Source organism: Stomoxys calcitrans, chromosome 1, assembly GCF_963082655.1.
Source record: "Stomoxys calcitrans chromosome 1, idStoCalc2.1, whole genome shotgun sequence".
In the NCBI taxonomy this organism is placed as follows: Eukaryota; Metazoa; Arthropoda; class Insecta; order Diptera; family Muscidae; genus Stomoxys; species Stomoxys calcitrans.
In genome coordinates this window covers 142,396,032-142,405,063 of record NC_081552.1, presented here as the reverse complement: position 1 = coordinate 142,405,063, position 9,032 = coordinate 142,396,032, and positions in this window count along the sequence as shown.

Here is a 9,032-nt window from a genome sequence, read left to right as displayed (position 1 = left end):
TGCTTAACAGGGTGACATAATAGGCATTGAAGAATTTTTTCTTGCAATTACGAATCAAAATTTCGTTGCAATTAAGGTATTTGCAAGCAAAAACTATAATACACACACACACAACCAAAACTCGTTGACAGATAGTGTACTTCGCGAGAAAAAAATTGTACTCAGCTGTTTACGGTACACTACCTGGTAATTATATCATGGCTGCAACCCAAGGTGGATTTAACAAGGTGGTCTCATGCGAACAGCTGTTAACAGCATGCCAGGTTTGACGATATTACGATGTAAGATTTTTGTTTGCATTCTCTTTGTTGTTATCTTCTTTCTCCCATATTCTCTGCTCATGTACGCACACGTATACAAAATGAGACCATCTTTAACTGTTGCGCCGTGGCTGCAACCGAAAATTTCGCAAAAGGTGCATCTCAAGTTTTAGCTGGAATTACAAACATCGTGCAGCACTAATGCGTGCATGTCAAAAAAATTAAAATAGGTTGGTTTTTATTATGTGAGTTACACAACACATGCACGCACGCATCTGACGGAATATGTTAATCAACTCTCAACTTTAAACGCGTTTCAAGGCGCAAAGCATATGATTTGCATAAGTTTACAATTCAAAAATTATTTTCCAGCCTATTTTATCGAGAAATTGTTTTATTAAATCATTTTAAACAACATTATTGACAATTTGCATTAAAATTGACATAAATAAGCAGATTCTTAGAAATCCGTATGCAGCAAGAGGCGCATGGTATGTAACTTATGATGATTTCGATTGTGAAAAAAAGTGCAGCATTTTTTCGACATGTTGCACTGAGATCGAAATTTTGTGTTCGATTCTCCAAAAAAGTGTAACCCCACCACCGGGTAAATGTTCGTTTGTAATGGTGTTGCCCACTGAAAGTGAAAAAATGCTGCATTTTCTACACCGTGGCTAGGCTAGGATGGAGAATGCCGCACTTTAAATCAGCTGCTACCATCTCATGTGCATGCCACCGTTCAAGCAAATTTTGGTTGAAAAGAAGAAGAAGAAAACAATTTGTAGAATGTTTGACAAAATATTAAAAAGAAATACATAAAAAAAGGAAAAAGTAATCGCGTTTTATTTAGCTAACAAGTCTCATTACTGACTGGCTTCCCTATATATGGCACACGATTCAGAGATGCCGCCTTCAAACCTTAAGTCGCTGGTTGAAGCCCCTTCTGTGGGGAAGAAAAGCCTCATAGTAGGAAGTGTTGCTAATGCACATCACGATATGGGGAAGTTCGGATGTCAAGGAAAGGGGTGAGCTGCTTATTGAATATATTATAAGTTGCAATCTGGCGATTTGTAATAAAGGGTATAAACCAAACTTTATAACCAGGAGGAATATGCGACTGGGAAGTGTTGGATGACCACAGCTTCTCTGATCATCGTTATATTAGTTTCAGCCTTGGAGAAAGTGATCCCTTGGCTAAAGAGGAGAAAGACGGATTGGGATAAATTTCGGCACAAATTCTATCCCTTCTACACCAGAAAAGGAAGTGGAAACTACGGATGATATAGACATAGTGGTCAAGCGGATCACGAAGACCCTGAATGACTCGCTTGTGTCAGCATGTCCTAGTGCCAAGCCAAGGGGCAAACAGCGACTGCCATGGTGGACCCCAGAGCTGGTTGGTCTAAGGAAGGACTAAAGAAAAATCTTCAACAGAGCAAAAGCCACAAGAGCACCACACGATTGGGACATCTATAGGGCTAAGCTAAGAAAATATAAAGACGAGCTGAGAAAGGCTCAAAACAAATCCTGGGTAGAATTCTGTTGCTCCGTGGAGGATACATCTGAGACCTCTAGGCTAATGAAGATTCTGTCTTCGAGACCTATTACGGTGGGGTCTATTCAAAAGTCAAAGAATGTATGGACAATGTCTAGTGAGGAAACACTAGAATTACTCGTTGATACACATTTCCCTGGAAATTCTCCAACGGACAACGTGGAGGCTATTAGGGAAATTGTGCCTGAGCCGTTAATCCTTTTGGCAATAAGAAGTTTCGACTCCTTTAAGTCGCCAGGCCCTGATGATGTACCACCGGTTGAATTACAAGCTGGTATGGAGGGACACAAAGGTCATTTTCATTCCGAAAGCAGGAAAACCCTACCAAACGAAGGCGAAAGATTTTCGTCCTATTATTCTGTCATTCTTTATGCTGAAGACTCTTGAAAAGTTGATAGAAACATATCTTAGGGCAAAGATCCCTGGAGATCGCCTGTCGCGGCAGCAGCATATATGTATATAGTAAAGGCAAATCCACAGAAACAGCCCTTCACGACCTGGTCTGCTACACAGAGGGTTCTCTCGCTATTAAGAAATATACAATGGTAGCATTTCCTGATATTGAAGGTACTTTTAATAATGTAAAACCGACGTCAATAATGAAGGAGTTGGAGTTTGTAGGCATCAATTCTACCTACCTAGAAAATTTATTAATAACTTACTTACTAAAAGATGCATTACGACGGGCTTGGAATCTGTGGATCTAAAAAGATGGGTCAGCAGAGGAACACCTCAAGGAGGTGTACTGTCTCCTCTACTTTGGAATATAGCCATTAACAATATATTATTGTCTTTGGAGGAAAAGGGCGTAAACGTGGTCGCGTATGCTGATTACGGGGGAAAGTTTCCCAGCACTCTAAAAGATATACTTCAGGAATTTCTACGTCCAACAGCAAAGTGGGCTACCGAAAGTGGTCTGGGTATAAATCCGTCGTGTAAGACAGAAGTAGTTCTTTTCAGCAGGAGATACAAGTTGCCTACAGTGGAACCTGTCTCCTCTGTTCCATTTACAGAAAGCGCAAAATACCTGGGTGTTTTGCTGGACAGGAAATTGGACTTTTGGAAAGGGCAAGAAAAGCAACTCTTGCCCTATACACCTGCAAGAGAGCCATTGCATTGGGTATAAATACAGCTGTCAGACCTATAATGCTATGCGGATGGTTCCAAACTAAACCACCAGGTGAGCTTTGGGGTGTACTTTAAAGATCAAGAAGTGGTAATATCGAAAAGGTTACCCGACAACTGCAGTGTGTATCAAGCGGAGATCCTTGCAATTATGGAAGTGGTGGAATGGATACGATATAATGCCATTACGACAATTAGCATAAATATTTTCTCAGACAGCCATTAAATATCTGGAGATCGTATTTCTGAACACAAAAACCGCCCTCGACTGTCGCAGATCTCTCAACGAGATGGCTGAACAGTTCAAATTCACCTGTTCTGGGTGCCGGGCTACAGAGATATCCCAGAGAATTATAAAGCAGACGAGCTAGGGAGACTAGGAACTACCCTACACATTCCAGGTATACTGGAATGTGTGGGTATGCCTCTAGCGACATTTAAGCTAAGTTTACAGGACCAGGTCCGAAGAACAACGAATCATAGATGTTCAAAACGAGGGGACTGTGAGTATTGCAAAACTATGTAGCCTAATCTGACTTGAAGCGGTCTCCTGCTTTCCTGTCATTGGCGTGGTCTTGTGTCCGTCGTGACAGGTCACTGTCTTATCGGAAAACATGCTAACAGACTGAAGGTTGCCAGCATCGATTTTGCAGAAGCTGTGAGGACATCGAAGAAGAAGAGACTATAGAACACCTTCTTTGTGTGTGTCCCGTACTAGCAGTCATAAGGATTTCCATTTTAGAGAACCTGTCTGATTTAGCGAATGTGAACATTCGCAAGTTATTGGGCTTTTTAAAGCGATCTGGATGGTTCAACAGTAGGAACTAGAAGACATCTTTTTCTTTTGTTCCTGTGGTATCACAATGGACGAAAACGTCTAAGTGAGTCTGATGGCCTAACCGTTAACAGTTAAATACAATATATTCTCGCGAAGTGCACTATCTGTCAACGAATTTTGGTTGTGTGTGTGTGTATTATAATTAAGAACCATACACACAACGAAAAATGGCGCGAACTAGTAACAAGATCGAAGTAGAACTAGTCACTGATTTTGACAGCTAGTGCACCCAATATTTTGTTGTTGGGCAACTGCCACCACCTGTAAATTATTAATTTATCTTGAGAGTACTACTTTTCCGCCTATTTTTAGCCAAGGTTTTTTTATATGGAGTTTGACAGCATTCCGTTCGCGATATTTTTTGCCGATTACTTTTTTTAGATAATAAATTTTAAAGCAAAACAACTTGCTGATTTCATTCAGTAAGACATTCCCTCATTACTTATGGTAAAATTTTAATAAAAATCGGTAGCAATCTCCTATGGTGAGATTTAAAAATGACGTAGAGGGGTTTTTAAACTGGTGAGAAAAAATTACATTTTGCTGTGCCAAACGGTAACTTTCTCACTATACAAATTTTTGACATTTCTGTCTGAGCAAAAATAAACCAAACAATTTTAAATAATCAAAATTTATTGAAAATTACCCATAACTAGCTTAAAAACAATTGTTTAGTAAACTTGCAATAAGAACAAATAAATACTCGGGCATTATTCACAAATAAGTCTCTTTGGATTAATTGTACCAAGATTTTATTAGCATGTAAAAGCCGAACGATTGCTGACGCCGTCAAACAAATTTTTCACAAATGTCTTAAATAAAAAAAATGTTATTTTGCCAATTTATTTCAAGGCTACCGTAGCGCAGAGGTTAGCATGTCCGTCTATGACACTGAACGCCTGGGTTTAAATCCTGGCGAGCCCATCAGAAAAAATATTCAGCGGTGGTTTTCCTCTCCTAATGCTGGCAACATTTGTCAGGTACTATGTCATGTAAAACTTCTCTACAAAGAGATGTCGCACTGCGGCACGCCGTTCTGATTCTGCTATAAAAAGGAGGCCCCTTATCATTGAGCTTAAACTTGAATCGGACTGCACTCATTGATATGTGAGAAGTTTGCCCCTGTTCCTTAGTGAAATGTTCATCGGCAAAATTTGCAATTTCTTTCAATAGACCTGCGTATTTATTCGCAACTACCAACATGGAACTCTTCTTAAAAACGTCAAAATTTGCATTGCTTCTGTCAAAAATCTTACTAGTCCCTGGGCTACTCAAAAATTATGCACCACACTAAACGTCATATTTTTACAAAACTACACTTTGCTATCAATCGACACACCGCCTTTATCGTTGTTTCTATCGTAATGTTTCAAAAAGTAATCGCGAAAAGGGGTTTCGAAAGAGTTTTTAACGATGAAAAACGAAAATAGTACCAACCATAAAGAGTGGTACTACGTTCTTTTAAGTGGAAAAATTTCGGAAACCCCTTTTTTACTTATTGAAACAGAGATACTGTATTGGAACTTTACCGATTTTGGTGATTAAAATGGGGTTTTTCGTAAAAATACACCTGGCAGCATTGGTAACTGTCAAATAAAAATATATGTTTCATTAATTAATTATTATATTGTATTTAAATAATTTGTGCATAGGAGTCCGCTGTAGTTGCTGCTCTACTGCCACGGGCCAGGAAAATGGGTTTTATTGTAATGGAGAAATCAAAAAACTACTTGCGACAAATGGTTGAAAAAAGCATCGCTCTGAGAGAATACCAAGTGACAGAAGTAAAGGGCACTGCTACGCCCCAGCACCAGGATAACAATGTTGATTGGTCGGAAGTCTTCTTTCATATCACCGACAAGTGATCAATCTGCGAAAGTTGGACTTGAACGCAACAAAACTATTATATTCATTTGGAAACTTAAATAAGAAGAGTGACATAACTCAAAAAATTGATTTTGCAGAGGACGCATTTTAAGGTTTCAAAATTGTAAGGTTTTTCAGTCATTAACTCAAAACATTTATTTTTTGAGTTTTGTATGCCACTCTTCAAGTACGTGAGCAAAGACATTGTTTTGTTAATTTAACCAAACCAATTTTTATCATTTTTTATTTCGTGTCTTATAAAACAAGAGCTAAGTACAATTTTTTCTCGCGAAGTGCACTATTTTTCAACGAGTTTTGGTTGTTTGGCTGGGTGTCTAATGGTAGCAAAGTTGTAGGAATACAAAAATATAACGTTATGTGTGGTGAATAATTTTTGAGTAGCCCAGGGGCTAGTAAGATTTTTGAGGGCACAGCAAATTTCGACGTTTCATTGAGCAAAGTCCCATGTCAGTAATTGTAAATTCAATTGCGTTTTGGTAATCAACTTGAGTGCGGCATAGGTTAGGTTAAGTTAAAAAGAGGGTGCAGATATTAATCCGCCCCATGCCAATATGGACATACACCTAAACCAGTAATCGGCTTGTTTTGCGCTCTAAAAACTATAAAGTAACCTCTAAAAAGGAAATGTTAAGTTAAGTGAAGGAACTCCGTGCTACTTACAAAATTAATTCTTAATTCTTTTCAATACCACTCCCCTATGTTGGTTCATGTCTGATATTGTGATACGCGAAAGCCGGGCAATGACAAAGGAAATGCTTCAACGTCTCATCATCTTCCCCGCATGCGCTACACATGTTATCACTTGCCGCACCAATTTTACATAAGTGAACTCGTAGTCCTATGTATCCCGTTATGATACCAAAAGCTATACTGACCTCCTTCTTACTTCTTTTCAGTAATGGCCTTGTCTTTTCACGATCTGGATCTCCCCGTAGGATTTTCGCCGTCCTATGCGCTTTCGTCCCCCTTTCCCTTAACTCGGACTGCGACGACCCAGAAGGCTTGGGATTAACCAAGTTTATTGATGGCAGTCCTCTGGCCTTCACCGCCAAATCGTCTGCCCTTTCATTTCCCCTTACTCCGTTATGGCCCGGCACCCAAACGATGGTTGTGCCATCCTCAGAGAAGGCGTTAATCTCCTTCTTACACTGCAACACTGTTCGTGACCTTACCGTCCTGGTTGTTATTGCTCTTATGGCAATTTTACTGTCGGTAAATATGTTCATATTCAACATCCTCGCGTTAGTACGACACCACCTCACGCTTTCCGTGATCGCCCGGATCTCCGCCTGCAGGACCGTATTATGGTCAGGCAGATCTCAGACCCCAGGCCCACTCTGTCCCCTAGCTTTGATCCTTCCGTGTAACATGATCATCCAGATGGCAATACTAGGGTTCCGTTAATCTAAGACTGTCAATGGCAGCAGTGCCTCGCACTCGACTCCAAGGTTCATCTCAGGTATCCGATCGGGAACCTCCTCCCTTCCTTCCAGGTTTCCTATCGTCGCCTCGATTATACCGTGATGGTATGAGCTGATCCCATCCTCAATCCATTCTTCCATCGCCTTAAGTCTCATAGCCGCAGTGGCTGCCTCACATTTAATCTTTATGTCAATGGGTCGGATATCTAGAATAGTCTCCAGTGCCCTAGTGTGCGTTGGCCTCATCGCTCTGCCTATACCAAGACAACATGTTCTCTGAACCTGTTGTATGGTTCTTATATTGCACTATTGAGGCGTAAGTAAGTATTGATATAATCATGCTCCTGTAGAGATAGTGGACTCAGATTCAGGTTCCATTTCGAGCCTACGGCCCGTCTACTAAGTGCCCAAAATCTGTGAACCTTCTCAGTACGCTCCTGAATGTGACACTTCCAATTCAGTTTCCTGTCCAAAATCACACCTGAGTATTTGACCTTGTCAGATATCGAAATCGTCGTATTGAGAAAACGTGGTGCGTTAAAATGGCCTACCTTCGTCTTCCTCGTGAATAGGCATATTTCAGTCTTCTCTGGGCAAGATCCTTTCGGCCCTCTGCATAGTTCTTTCGAATTCTTACCCATTAGAAGAATTATAACATCGTCTGCGTAGAACACGGGTTCAAATCCCTCCTCAGTCAGCATCCGTAATAGGTCATTTATGGTGGTCAGCCATAGGAGTGGCGATAAAATGCCCCCCTGTGGCGTGCCTTGTGCCACTTTCTCCCTTATATTTATGCATTGCGACACACAATTTATCCACCTGTTCCTTAGCATATGGTTTACGCAGTCTCTAAGGACCGGGTCTACCCGGTACTGATCTAACGATTGGATCAGTGTGTCGCTCCGCACATTGTTAAAAGCCCCCTCGATGTCAATGCATACCTCCAGTGTGTACGTTTGGGTATCGAAGGATTCTTCTATTTTATGCTCAACATCGTGACGGGCAGTCTCTACCAACTTTCCCTTGACATGGGCATGCTGTTTGTATTTGAGCAGTTCGCTGGTGTTCTACTCATTATCATGGTGTCTACAATACGTTCCATGGTTTTGGGTAGAAAAGACGTAAGGCTAATAGGTCTGTAAGCCTTTGTTGTCGCATAACTTGCCTTACAGGGCTTGGGTATAAACACCACCCTTGCCTCCTGCCAGGCTTTCGGAGTATATGCAAGTCCTATGCACGCTGTGAAAATTTTGGCCAGGTGAGGCGCTAGATAGTCTGCCTCTTTCTGTAGTAACGCCGGAAATATTCCATCAGGTCCGGCTGACTGAAATGGTTTGAAGCTCCTCAAAGATTCCTTTACCATAAATTCCGTTATTATACCCCTTCGATCAACGTCATTTCGAGAAGAATGTTCCAAGACAAATTTAACAGGTAGGAGCAGTTGGCCAACAACAAAAAATCATTTGCACTATCTGCCAAAATCAGTGGTTAGTGCAACTCTTGATTTTGAGTACGTTACTAGGTGGCGCCATTTTTCTTTGCTTGTGTGTACTTTTTTTTCTTAACTATAAAGCACGCACACAACCGAACGTTATGAAATCTCGTTGACAGATAGTGTTCTCCGCGAGAAAAAATTGTACTCAACTGTTTGCTATACGGTACCTGGGTTAATTTGTCTTGGAAGGATCCTTGTACAAAACTTCATAAAATTGGGAAATAATTCATACAGATGTATTTAAAATAACATTACTTGCCTTACTCGCCTTTTTTCTTTTTTTCCAAAGCAAGACCTAAAATATTTTCATATTGTAACGTTTGTATTTGAAATATAACTGCTGGCAGTAACAGAAAATACTTTTGAAAAATATTCATTAAGCAAATAATTATTACTTTCTGGCTTTTTCCTGTATTATTCAGGATTCACTAATAGAAGGCAGGATTCACTG